At 45.6% G+C, this 14788-nt stretch overlaps 1 pseudogene; it reads left to right on the top strand.

Moving 5' to 3' along the window:
* The first annotated feature begins 4389 nt into the window (after nucleotides 1-4389).
* LOC706233 (P2Y purinoceptor 3-like) lies at nucleotides 4390-5509 on the top strand (annotated as a pseudogene).
* The last annotated feature ends 9279 nt before the right edge of the window (nucleotides 5510-14788 follow it).

The raw sequence follows: 14788 nt of genomic DNA, 5'->3' as shown, positions 1-14788 counted from the left end.
GAACCTCAGTTTCCTCAGCTGTAAAGTGGGGGAACAGTGCCTGCCACGCCTATCTCACGGGATGGTCTGAAGAATCATCCCAACAGGCAGCTTTCAGCTGGCTACATTCCATTTCTTTGTGTGAACCTAACATAGTAACAGCAGACAACAGACCAATAGGAGATTCTTCCATCGGTGGGATTTTTTTACATGTCTTCAATGAATTATATCTCTTTCACAGCTGCTATACCTGGACAAAAGCCCAACCCTAATTCTGGCTTCCATTTTTGGGGTTGAAGCGGGGCCGATGGGTAGGGGAAGGGATTGTAGCCTGTTGGTCTTTATTGCCACCTAGTGGTCAAGTGGCCAAATAACATCAAGTTATCTAGTGGATTTGAAACGCATTAGAAAATTAATTCCAAACAAACCACCTGCTACTTTAATCCACCACCTAATTAATTGTACCCAGGGCGCCCCCCTTATATGAATCTGTTAAAAAATCAAATAATTATGCTGTGATGTAAATAAGTCCCTAGTTCATCTTTGCAAATTAAGAATTATACATATGAATCAAGTTACTATTTTTAAAAACTTGTAAAAACAAACTTCTACTGTCTGAAGGCATTTATGAGACTCCATCAAATGGTTTCACTTGTTCAAGACATTCTCCAGATGGAGATAAAACATTAAATGCTAAAGTCAATTCACAGATTTAATTCCATGTGTTCACATGGCAGAGACAGCAAGCTTTTTGGTGTCCTTTTTTTTTTTTTCCTGAGATGGAGTCCCACTCTGTCACCCAGGCTGGAGTCCAGTGGCACAATCCGGGCTCACTGCAACCTCCGCCTCCCAGGTTCAAGCAATTCTCCTGCCTCAGCCTCTCGAGTAGCTGGGATTACAGGCACACACAGCCATGCCCAGCTAATTTTTGTATTTCTAGTAGCGATGGGGTTTCATCATGTTGGCCAGGCTGGTCTCAAATTCCTGACCTGAAATGATCCTCCCACCTCTGCCTCCCAAAGTGCTGGGATTACAGGCGTGAGCCACCGTGCCCAGCCAGTGTCCCTTTTAATAAGAACACTAATCATATCAGACTAGGCCCCATCCTTATGACCTCATTTAACCGTAATTACTTTCTTACTCCAAATTCAGTCACTCTGGGGTTAGGGCTTCAATATATGAATTGGTGGTAGACAAAATTGGGTTCACAGACAGTAACAGACAGGAATAAAGTGACCCTGTCCATCCTGGGGTAGCAAAGCCACACTTGGCCTCTCACCCAGCCACATAAACCAAAGAGCTCAGGTCTCCAGGGTACCACTGTCTCTAAAAGAGGGAGAGGGAAGAGATGGGAAGATGGTTCTCTCCCTTGTGGCTGCCCTGTGGGGCACTTGCCTCTCTTCTAGGTAATTCTCACAGCAGTCTCCCCAGAAAGGGATTGTCTCATTTTACAAGAGCTGAGGAAATCGTGGCTCAGAGATACGGTGAGTGCTTGAGAAGGCATACTCGCCCCTGGCAGAGGTGGGATTTGAGCACTTCTCACTACACCAAAACAGTCCTTTGAAGGGCATTAGCCCAGGGGCCAGATCAGAGTACTGCCTACTAGACTAAGGATCTTAATGGGCCCTAGAGGGTTCTCTGACTCTCAATTTCCTCATCATGAAACAGAGGTAATAATGTTTTGCTCACAAGGTTGTTCTGAGGATTAAGTAAGATCACGTGGGTGGACTGCCAGACCCAAGTCAGTGCTAAATAATGGTGGATTCCCTCCTCGGCTTCCCTCCAAGAGCTGACACTGAGATGGGAAGGCAACTTCACTAGAAATGCCTAAGCATTTTCCAGCCCCCCAGCATGAACAAATCATAGGGTACAAAATGAATGACAATGGCCTTTTTACTCGCCCAGTCATAAAAGCTTTGCTCTCCAGATTTTAAAGCCAGGGAGCAGGGTGGTGAGCCCCTCAGCAGGCTGAGGCATGGAGAGCCACCGTCCCCCGCCACCAACTTCAGAACGCCCGTCCTCAGCCTCGTGCTCACCTCAGACACTCACCACCCACACAGTCCTCAACACTGTAGAGCTCAAACACCCTCAACTCATCTGGCTCATGCCTCACATGCAATGAGGCCCATCACTCCTGCCTCAGCAGCATCTCCTTCTCTGCCTCCACCCTGCATTGGCCTTGCTTAGGATACTGATCATCTCTCACCTGCGTGCACTTCAACAGCCCTGCACTGGTGACCAGTAACTCCCTCTGTTTCAGGCCCAGGTCCATGTTGCCATCTATATCTCCTATACAGATACAGGAGAGGGGATTTGCTATAGGAGCTGGCTTGAGCAGTTATGGGGCCAAGAAGTCAGACAATATGCCGTCTGCCAGCAGGGGAAGCAGGGATGCCAGCTGTGTGGCACATTCTGAGTCAAAAGGCCTCAGAATCCGGGAAGCCAATGGTGTAAGTGTCTGAAGCTGAAGGCCTGAGAACCCAGAGGGCAGACGGTGCAAGTCCCAGAGTCCAAATGCCAGCGAACCTGGAGTTCTGATGTCCAAGGGCAAGAAAAGAGTGTCCCAGCTCCAGTACAAACAGTGAATACGCTTTTCCTCTGCCATTTTTTCTTCTGTCCAGGCCCTCAACCTGATTGGATGGGGCCCGCTCACACTGGGTGAGGGTAGATCTTCCTCAGTCCACTGACTCACACGCTAATCTCTGTCAGAAACACCTTCAAAGGCATACCCTTAACCCAGTCAAGTTGGTACCTGAAACTGACCATCACAGTAGCCGTATTCCATCACTGTTAAGACAACCTCCTTCCAGCAGCTGACTCTCCTGCCCTCCCTGGACACACTGTACCCTTTCAGCTTCCATTCCCTTGGTTGTGCAGTTCCCCCTACCCAATGCCTCTCACCCATCTCTGCTAACAAGCTCATGTTTCTTCTCCCAAGCAGTTCAAATGCTGCCTATTCTAAGAAGACTGCCCTCAATTCCCTCAGGGGAGAATTCACTGTATCCTGCTGATTTTCACACACTTTGTTGACCATTTTTCACATCATATTACAATCAGCTGTATCCATTTATGTCTTCCCCCACTAGACTGTGAGTTCCTGGAAAGCAAGAGCTGTATCTTACTCATGTTCGTATCCCCAGTGCCTGACTCAACAAATGCTCAATAAACGTTTGTTGATTGACGGAGTGAATGAAGTGTCTGTTTCTTTGGTTCTCTCTATATGGAAGTTTGCAGGCAACACTCAACTTATCCCCAAATTACCTAACTTACGCTTTTCTCTCTTCCCTTGTTTTAACCTATCTTTCTAAATATTAAGCCTCTAATACGAAGCCCCAGAGTTAAACATCTTTCAGTTCCTGTGGGCTCCATGCTGATTGGCTGGCCCACACACTGGCTCCCCTTCACGCTCCACACATGGCTTCCTTAGCTACTTAGGCCCACCTATTGCATCTACTTTGTCAGCAAGGAAGGAGTAAGGAAGAAGCTGCACCTGGCTTCATGGCTTAGATTTGTTTTCTTGGATGCTCAGATGCTAAGGTGGTTAATAAGCAAATCAGCCCCAGTATTCAAATACTCAGTTAAGAAATCCTGAAAGAGATACAAATCAAAATCCTCCAGCAGAGCCTGTAGGCAAAACCTGCACTTTCCCTAATCCTCTCTAATCCCCAAGGGTCACTTTCTACTCTACTATGGTCTGTGTGGTTAGGATCAAATTGTAGGCAGTTTCAGCCCCTGGGAATATATCTGCTTCTCTGGCTAGAATACCTCCCCTTGGAGATTTCCTGACTCTATGCAAAGGATTCTAGCAGGAGGAGGAGCCACAGAGCTGGAGGTTCTGAGTACCCTGTTTAAATGACAGTGTCATCCCACCACCATTTCCATCACAACCCAGCCTAGAGTAGACAGCGTACAAGTCAATGTAAGGCCAGCCCTTTGGACCTGGTAAGTCTGGAAGCCCAGCTTTGGAAGATTGTTTGGCCCTCGTTTAATACTCTATTTTCCGTGGCTCAAGCCTGTAATCCCAGCACTTTGGGAGGCCGAGACGGGCAGATCACGAGGTCAGGAAATCAAGACCATCCTGGCTAACACGGTGAAAACCCGTCTCTACTAAAAAATACAAAAAACTAGCCGGGAGAGGTGGCGGCCTCCTGTAGTCCCAGCTACTCAGGAGGCTGAGGCAGGAGAATGGCGTAAACCCGGGAGGCAGAGCTTGCAGTGAGCTGAGATCTGGCCACTGCACTCCAGCCTGGGCAACAGAGCGAGACGCCGTCTCAAAAAAAAAAAAAAAAAAAAAAAAAAAAAAAAAAAAAAAAAAATTCCTCTATTTTCCTGGGATTGGTCTCTTTCAAACAAGGTCTCTGACTAGACTTTGGGAGACAAAGTTGAATGCCAGGCTGAGGTCATGATGCTATGCTGTCCATTTTGTTTCCTTCCAGGGGAAGCAGAAGCGGGAGCTGTTGTGGAGCTCTGCCCCTGAAGGAAGCCTCCCAGGACATGGAGAAGCTGGACACTAACACGTCACAGGACCAAGGTCTCTGCCAGTTGTCAGAGAAGTACAAGCAAGTCTACCTCTCCCTGACCTACAGTATCATCTTTATCCTAGGGCTGCCACTAAATGGCACTGTCTTGTGGCTCTCCTGGTGCCAAACCAAGCGCTGGAGCTGTGCCACCATCTATCTGGTGAACCTGATGGTGGCTGACCTGCTTTATGTGCTGACATTGCCCTTCCTCATCATCACCTACTCACTAGATGACAGGTGGCCCTTCGGGGAGCTGCTCTGCAAGCTGGTGCGCTTCCTGTTCTATGCCAACCTTTACGGCAGCATCCTGCTGCTGACCTGCATCTCTGTGCACCGCTTCCTAGGTGTGTGCCACCCGCTGCGTTCGCTGCCCTACCGGACCCGCAGGCATGCCTGGCTGGGCACCGGCGCCACCTGGGCCCTGGTGGTCCTCCAGCTGCTGCCCACACTGGCCTTCTCCCACACGGACTACATCAATGGCCAGATGATCTGCTATGACACGACCAACCCAGAGAATTTTGACCGGTATTTTGCCTATGGTGTAGTTCTGACGTTGTCTGGCTTTGTCTTTCCCACCTTGGTCATTTTGGTGTGCTATTCACTGATGGTCAGGAGCCTGACCAAGCCAGAGGAAAACCACATGAGGACAGGCAACGCAGCCCGAGCCAAGTCCATCCGGACCATCCTACTGGTGTGTGGCCTCTTCACCCTCTGTTTTGTGCCCTTCCATGTCACTCGCTCCTTCTACCTCACCATCCGCTTTCTGCTTTCTCAGGACTGCCAGCTTTTGAGGGCAGCCAGTGTGGCCCACAAGATATGGAGGCCTCTGGTGAGTGTCAGCAGCTGCCTCAACCCAGTCCTGTACTTTCTTTTGGGGGGCAACAATAGAGTCAGGCTCCTCCAGAAACTGAGGCAGAACAAGGTGGGCAAGCATCCAGCTGGGGGGAAGGAAGAAATTCCCAGGGGTGAACAGATCTGGATACTGCCAAGGTGAAGCTTGGGGAAAATGAGCCCTAACACCACTAGCAACAACTTGTTTGAACACAGGTGAGTGCTGGTGGGAGAGGGGGTCAAGACCTCCTAAAAGTGCAAAGGACACTTTTATACTGATGTTAAGTGAGTTTAAAATAAGAGTATGGAGAGAGCCACCAAAACAAAGGAAAGAAAACTTTCTTATTTTAAAGAGAGCTCTCATTGGTCTCTTGTCATTCAGGTCTCAGCTCAAATGTCACCTTCTCAGAGGCCACTCCTGCCCACCATAGCTAATGTTGACCTCTCTCCTCATAACCCAATCACTCTATTTCCTTATATATTGTCTTTGCAACATTTATTACTACCTGGACTTATTGATTCATTTACTTATTTATGATCTCTTTCCACTGAAGTATAGGCTCCAATAGGACAGAGATCTCCTCTGATGGCTGATCCCCCGCCTCCATAGCAGGGCCTGGCACATAGTAAGGGCACAATAGATAGGGGCTGAATGAATGAGTGAGCAAATGGACCTGCAAAATGAAACCTTACTATGAAGGAGCACCTTTGCATGGCGGAACTCATTTAATCCTCACAGTAGCCCCTTGTGGTGGAGGCCATTGTTTCCTCCATTTACAGAGAAAGAAATTGACACACACAGTGTGAAGTAACTTTCCAAGCTTACCCAGTGGGAGAATGCCCAGATGACAGGGTTGAATGGAGCTTTCAAAGTCAGGCAGTGGCCTCTGAGGCACACGCTCCTAAAACTGAAAGGTATGCCCCCATCCAAACACCAGCCTAGAGCCGGCCCAAGTTCTCCTTGACAGCACCGACTCCTCATTTTAGGCCAGCTCGCTTGTTCATACAATTGCTGTTATCTGCAGAACACTGAGGAGAACTTGTGTGTTCTTGCACTACATTGCTTAACCAGTGTTCTTGTTAGGAAAAGCTCTGCGGGATAAAATGGGAGCTCCAGAGTAAAGCGGCTGCAAGAAAACTGATTCACTTCATTTTTATTTAAATTTAAACATGATGTCGGAGTTTACGAAAAAAAAAAAAAACTTCATCAATGTCTTAAGTCATAATGATGTTTATTCCCTAAAAAGATTTTTTTTAGTTAAGACTCAAGGTAATCCAAAAAGATAACCCTTAAAAAAAACTTCTTATTTTTAACAATAATGATTTCCAAGGATTTCTCAGGTCTACACATAACATTATCTAGGCCAAGAGCAGTGGCTCATGCCTGTAATCCCAGTGCTTTAGGAGGCCAAGGCGGGCAGATCACCTGAGGTCAGGAGTTCAAGACCAGCCTGGCCAACATGGGGAAATCCCATCTTTACTAAAAATACAAAAATTAGCTGGGCACGGTGGTGGGTGCCTATAGTCCCAGCTACTTGGGAGGCTGAGGCAGGAGAATTGCTCGAACCCAGGAGGTGCAGGTTGCAGTGAGCCCAAACTACGCCACTGCACTCCAGCCTGGGAGACAAGAGCAAAACACTTAAAAATACATTATCTAATAATTCACTAATCTCCCTATGAAGAGAAGGTGGTTAAATTCTTTTTAAAAGAAACGAGCATAACCCCTCATTACTATCTCACTCCAATTATGGGAAATGTCTGAGTAAACCATGCGTATGCCTACATTATAACATTTTATTCTAAAAGTACAGTTTTTTCCCTTCAAGGACACACAATAATTAGAACTGGACTAAGTGTTGCTTAGCAGAATTCCTCAGGATAATTGGTTTAATGAATAGGCAAGGATGTTTTCTAATTAGCAGGTCAGCTGTTTCCACATAAATAAATGTTTCTATAGGAGCTGAGAGAGCTTAAAATGTTTGCTCTTTTGAACATTCTCTCAGCTCTCTCGCTTATATCATTAATTTCTGGTCCTTTCTTTGCATAACACATAGGCAAGTTTCAGCTGAGTTACAGTCCCAATTATCACCCTTACAAATTAATAAGGTTTCACATTACTGGAGAACTGGTACACCAGGCTCCCCCAAGAAAGGTTTGGAGCCAGCCCACATGCCATAAAGCCACTACCTCTATGCCCACCAGCCTTTCAACCCTGGAGGTGGAAAGAAAACTAATGTAGACTCCTCAGGATGCACTGTCTTTGTCTAAAAGGCAAATACATTACACTCCTAGCCAAAGATTTCCTGTCTTTAAGTTCTTGTTAACCTATGTGCTTGCAATTATTTCTCCGATCCATATAAGGCTAAATTGCTTCTGCAGTTTTTTGACCTACTTAACAGCAAAGTATAAACATCCATTTTTAACTTATTTCTGGACAGTTAGGATCAAAAAAGTTTAACTTAGTTGACATCATATCCTGAGTTTTCAGGGACAATTATCTCAAGAGAATAGGATCAAACTAGGCTATCCCTTCGGGAAAAGGACCCCATTGTAAGTAGAACCAAGAATCCACTGTCAAACCTGAGGCAAGAAGAAATTCGTCACTTCCTTTGTGATAACAGAAAACTCACCTATAGAAGCGGATAAGAAAACCAGAAAAACAAAACAAAACAAAAGTCCTTTCTGAATTTACCCATTCAATGCCCTCCATCCTGGGGAAAGCTGGGATCCTCAAATCTGTTATCCCCCTGGGCCCTTAGAATCTTCTATAATCTTCCTGATTGTTTGGACAGGTTAAAACAAAACCAAAGGTCAGCAAATACTATGATGTTCAAAATACAGTGACTGGGGCTATTTTCATATTGGATGAAAATATGATAGCTATAGCAAGGGACAAAAGTGCCAAACACAATCCCAACCCTTAAGGAAGGTACAGACTGTTGGAGAAGCAAAATATAAAAACATACAAACAACAATATGGCTACTAACTAACAGCTTAAGCAGCTACAGAAGAAATTATGTCAGTTGTTGATTATCAAAATGAATAATACAGGCAGTAAGCATTAGAGGAGTTTAAAAGGGGACTGTGAACACTCAGGCTGAGAGGGCCATGAAGAGCCTAAGAGTACCTGAAGGCTGGGAGAAACTTCAACCAGGAGAATGTCCCAAGCAGTGGAAAAAATGGAAAGAGAGATCACTGTGAGCAAATTTAATTGTGTGAAAGTCACTGGTTGGTTCCTGAAGGCAAGGAGTTGGAGACAATGCTGGAAGAGCAGGCTGACATGTGATGATGAAGCCCCCTCATGCCAGTGAAAGAACCACTTCTCACACCAGGAGGAATCACCAACGGCATTTCAGCAGAAGTGTAGTAGGATCAAAGTCATGATTTAGAAACTTGATCTGGCAGCCCCCATGTTTTGAACGAATTAAAGAAAACATCACAGCTTAGACTCCTGCAAAGTCTCCACACTGGCCTCCCTTCCCTTCACAGCATCTCCTTTCCCTTCACGGCATCTCCAGGTTTTCTTTCAGTTCCATACATCCCACCTTCCCCAACTGTCCACTCTCCCCCATATCTTCACTTCTACAGAATAAAGCCCAGCTCCCTCACACTGACATGCTAGCCCTGTCACAGTCTAGTCCCAGCTGAACTCTTCAATTCACGGCTTTCCCACCACACCCTGTGGCTTCCAACCTCTCCCACATTTTGCCACGGGCCTGCCATCTACATCTCTACAATCCCTGACAAAGCCTTCTCCAAATGCCTACGTTCCCAACTTCCACAGGCCATGGACTCAGCATCCTCCAATTGCCTCAGATCTCTGCACTGCTGACTCTCCCACGGGGCTTATTCCCTTGAAGTTGACATGGACTCCTTTATCATTTCAGGTCTGTTTTATCTCCCTCACAACTCCATTTGTCAACCCATAGAACATGGTATCCCAGCAACATTGCAAGTGTGGCAGGCAGTGAGCACTGGTGATGTCAATCATGAAAGGAAAGATGATTGATATTTAGAAGACCACTGCAGGGATCCAAGAATGCAGATAACAGACAGGACTAAGGTGGCATAAGGAGAACTAAAATTTTTAAACATATTGGAAAAAACAGAAATAAAATGATTATTTAAACACGACTGGTAGGGAGACATAACAAAAACTACTCTGAGACTCTGAGCCACAGGAATCAGAAGAATGATCAACTAGCACCTAGTACTCAGTGGGTGGACAAGGGAGGAAGGGAGGGAGGGGACTGTGTGCTGTTAGGGAGACCTCAGATTCACACAAGCTACTGTGAGCTGCTAGTGAGACCTCAAGTTGGAAATGCAGGGTGGAGGTTGAGAGACAACTGAATCTCAAGCTCTGGGTTTGGGGCCAACTGGGTAGGCAAATATTCAGAGCTGAATCAGAAAAGGGTATCTCTGAGAGAGAAGTGAAGAAAAAGAACAAAAGACCTAGGATACACAGGAATCACAGAAAGTGCTGACAGAGCAGAGGAGAGGAGTTGCTCTCAGATAACAAAGCATCAGAAAATCACATAAGTAAACAGTGTCAAGACACAGAGAAGTCAAGGGTGTTAACATGAAACAAACTAGTCAAAGAGAATGAACAGTTGTAACAGTTGTCTGTCTCTCAGCAAACAGCTCAAATGCCACCTCTTCCAAGAAGCCTCCTGTGATCACCCAACAGAAGGCCTTCCCTTCTCTGACCATCCTCCACACCCCTCTTAGCACATCTCCCTTTCTGCAAAGTATGAGAAGCATTATTTAAATCCTCTTATCTCCCTCACCCCCAGATCTAGCAGAGGCTTGAGCATATGGGTGCTCACTAAATCATCGTGGAATAAATGAATACATAGCAAATGCTTCTCCTGTGTGTGCTTTTCTGGAATTACTGAAAAATCCAATTTATGAATGTGTGCCTATAAAACTAAATCACAAGTTGTTTGGGATTTATTTGTTCCAACACCCACCAACTTCAATTCAAAGCAGTTCCAGGACACACAACCTGCAAGCATTCTCACTTTTTCTTTTTATCCCATATTTCAAAGGCAATAAAAAGCAGATAGTTTTTAATTGCTTGCAATTAAGCATAACCTGAGCTGATAAAGTTATGTATTCTCATTATTTTACTTTCCTATAAACAAGTAAAATCTCTTTAGTATTTGTACTTCCCAACGTTTGTTTTGTTGAGGACTTTTTTTAATGTATCAAACAACTTCAAAGGTAATGGCCTCAAAAAGAATTCCATGATAAAAAGCCAAATGTATGTTCTTGCAGCAAGCTGTAGCTGGGCATTTTTATAGTGGTTAAATCATGAACAAAAAGCAAAGAGTGCCACGTCAAGAAAATTAAAGAATCACAGAGTCTGAGAATGTTCCACTCTGCAAGTAGAAAAACACATTAATAAAGAGGCCTTTATAGGCCGGGCGCGGTGGCTCAAGCCTGTAATCCCAGCACTTTGGGAAGCCGAGACGGGCGGATCACGAGGTCAGGAGATCGAGACCATCCTGGCTAACACGGTGAAACCCCGTCTCTACTTAAAAAATACAAAAAACTAGCCGGGCGAGGTGGCGGGTGCCTGTAGTCCCAGCTACTCGGGAGGCTGAGGCAGGAGAATGGCGTAAACCCGGGAGGCGGAGCTTGCAGTGAGCTGAGATCCGGCCACTGCACTCCAGCCTGGGCGACAGAGCGAGACTCCGTCTCAAAAAAAAAATAAATAAATAAAAAATAAAGAGGCCTTTATAAAGCATTAACCCAACAATCAAAGAAGCTGCCTCTGAAGATCTTACACTCTCTTCTTTTATAGTCTAGTTTCTTGCAAGGGCAGGCTACAATTTTTACTGTAATTTCTACCTGGAATTCACACTCCAAATCATTACACCGTGGCTGCTGCCTACCCCACCACTCCAGTCCACTGAAATTCCTCTCAAAAACAAACTAATGACTTGCCAGTTGCAAGTTAAATGAACACTGTCAGCCCCTATCCTCTCTACCTTTCTTGGCATTTGACACTGTCACTCACTCTTTTTTTTTTTTTTTTTTGAGACGGAGTTTCACTATTGTCACCCAGCGTGGAGTGCAATGGCACAATCTTGGCATCTTGGCTCACTGCGACCTCCGCCTCCTGGGTTCAAGCAATTCTCCTGCCTCAGCCTCCCAAGTAGCTGGGATGACAGGCACTCACCACCACACCCAGCTAATTTTTGTATTTTTAGTAGAGACGGGGTTTCACTATATTGGCCAGGCTGGTCCTGAACTCCTGACCTCAGGTGATCCACTCACCTCGGCCTCCCAAAGTGCTGGGATTACAGGCATGAGCCACCGTGCCCAGCCCACTCACTCCCTCTTAAACCCTCTTTAGCTTCCATAGACTGCATCTCTCCCTGCTCCCACCCAGTGAGTGGATGTGACCCAGGACTGTCCTTGGCCCTCTTATCACCTCATCCCACATTCTTTCTGGGCAATCTCATTGACTCCCCGATGGCTCCCAAATCACTCCTCAGAGCAATCCTCTCACATTTTGAACCCATGTTCCTGTTCATACAAATCTCGGGCACCACAAGCTCCGCAATGCCAAAACTAAACTCATTTTCCTCCCAACCCTGCACCTTCTCGCCTGTGGTCTTGATGGCCGAATGGCACCACTGTCCACCCTAGGCAGGAATCTGGGTGTTGTCCTTAACTCTGGCCTCTCCCTCACCTCACATCCAGCAAATGATCACCTGTCAGTTCAGCCTTCCAAGCATTATGAGCACTGGTCCCTCCTTTCCATCTTCACTGCCACTGCCTTACTTCAAGGCCCATCATGTCTCTAGCTTCAATGCTCCAACCTATTAACCATTTTCCTGCCTCCAAACTTGTTCCCCTCAACCCCCAATCCATTCCCTTCCTACTACTTAAAGGGTCATCTTTCTAAAATTCAAATCCTATCTCGAGAATCACCAGCATAAATATCTTCCAGAAGCTCAAAAGATTATGATCACAATCCTGAACTTGAAGACAGACTTCAGTGATCTGCCTTGCACAGCTGAGCTCCCCACATGCCACTTTCACTTCATTTCCATTAACCAGCAGCCTCTCTCAGGATTAGCTCTGGGACATCTTCTCCTCCTCCCTCCCCTCCTGCTCCTTCTGTCCTTTAGATGAACTAGCCTACTCACCCTTTACAATACAGCTCAAAGACCACTTCCTCTTCAAATCATGCAGGTGTCCTAGGTTCTCTGAACCTTATTAAGTCTTGTCATTGCTCTGACAGCCCTCATCACGCTGTATGAGAGTCACTGAATCAGTGATCCTCTGTCCATTTCCCCACTCATTCATAAGACCCTTGAGCAAGGTGGTCCATGCCTTCCACATCTCTGAGTTGCCAGGTCTAGCAAAGAGCCTTGGAGTCAATGATGCCAGAAACGAAGACCCAGAAGCCCATGCATGTCTTACTCAGCAAGCAACATGACATCGCCACAAGAATCATGCTTGGTCTTCCCCACTACTGTACTCCTTTGAATCATGAGATGCTAACAAAGATAAGACACATCCCAATTTCAGAAATGTCAAAAGGTGAAAAATTGTCTACGAAACATTAAGTAGCATGATCATAAAAATGTATGTACTTAGCCATTAGACTCGAAAAGCATTTTAAAAATCTAAGTGCTGAAAGATAAACTAGAACTTCCTAAGGTAACTCAAATATTTCCACATGAAGAGAACACATACATGTTATCTTAAAAGGCAATTTTAATGTTTTTCCTTTGAAACATTAAGGAACTATTTGTTCTGCATCCTAATTGTGGTGTCATAGCACAAATCTCTATTAAAATTCACAGAATTCTAAAAAAAAAATGGAAGTCATGGAAAACATTTTAAGAGATAATATGACTGCCTTCAGGCCCATTCCCTGCACCCTCCCGTCCACTAAGCCTGGTCTCTACCTCCATGGACCCTGCCAGAGCCAGAAGAGGACTCTTACCTTCCCTCTAACACTCACTCCACATCATGGGCATGACTCTAAAATCCTGGGATGACCTGCTGCCAGGCCCACTTTCCTACTACCTCTAGCCACTTTTCTCTTCCCAGTTCTTGAGCCCTGTTGTTTCCAGCTCCAGCACAGCCTCTCTCATATCCTCCTCCCAACCACTCTATCCACTGTCCATCTCTTGTTCACTTTACCCTGTGAAATCTGGGCTCTACTGGGCTAGAGGTAGGGGGGGTTCCCTTTCGTCCTGAAATTTTTTACTTCTTCCCCAGGGCAGACAGAGTTGGCTTCCAAAGGTTAAAAACTATCTAAACGGCTGGGCGCGGCGGCTCAAGCCTGTAATCCCAACACTTTGGGAGGCCGAGACGTGTGAATCACGAGGTCAGGAAATCGAGACCATCCTGGCTAACACGGTGAAACCCCGTCTCTACTAAAAAATACAAAAAACTAGCCGGGCGAGGTGGCGGGCGCCTGTAGTCCCAGCTACTCCGGAGGCTGAGGCAGGAGAATGGCGTAAACCCGGGAGGCGGAGCTTGCAGTGAGCTGAGATCTGGCCACTGCACCCCAGCCTGGGCGACAGAGCGAGACTCCGTCTCAAAAAAAAAAAAAACAAAAAAAACAAAAAACAAAAAAAAAACTATCTAAACATGGTAAGACATAGAACCCCTACAATAATCAGATTTTCCTTGGAAAACTAAACAAGCCTCAATATTGGGGGAAGGGAGCAAGACCTGCAAGAACTTAGCCCATACGTTCAGCTGTTTGGGATAAGTCATGGACTCTTAGAAATTCCAGAGGGCATTCTGTTGCCCCTCCAGGGTGCTTCATTTACTTACCACAGTAATGTGAATGCAATCCTGGAGGGTCCAGCTTGCCCAACCCATCAACTACACAAGGTATGGAGAGATACATCTATAGACGTTTTAGGTCATCCACCAATACACATCTAACATATATTAGCCATACCCTTATGTTTCATAAATTAAGAATGAGAGTACTACAGAAGGAACTCTAGTGATCTTCTATTTCACTAATAAGAAAATGGAAACACAAAAGCTACTACGTGGTAAAACTTGGGAGACATGCACCAAGTCTCCAAGGGTGATTTTCAGAGACAAAATGGAAGATAATGGCATCAAGGATAAATGAAACAATGCCTTTATTTTTCAGTCCTAGTATTCACTGGTAGCAAACAACAGCTCCAACTTGTGTGCTTGCTGCTCATGATATCTGGAAGGCCTCAACTCCAGCCTCATATCCTTTGCCCTCTTCCATTTGAGTGTTCCTGAGTGCCCCAGGATCACCAAGGGTGATCCTCTTCAAAAAGACAAAATGACAAATGCCTATAAGTACATGATAATGTGAAATGAAATGCCCTGTAGGTCCACTGATTTTCATCACACAATAAACCTGCCAAATCTACGAGGGCATTTTAAAAATCTAAGTGCTGAAAAATAAACTAGAACTTTCTATGTTCTAGTTTAG

Source organism: Macaca mulatta, chromosome 2 (assembly GCF_049350105.2).
Source record: "Macaca mulatta isolate MMU2019108-1 chromosome 2, T2T-MMU8v2.0, whole genome shotgun sequence".
Lineage (NCBI taxonomy): Eukaryota > Metazoa > Chordata > Mammalia > Primates > Cercopithecidae > Macaca > Macaca mulatta.
This window is presented reverse-complemented; position numbering and strand designations above follow the sequence as displayed.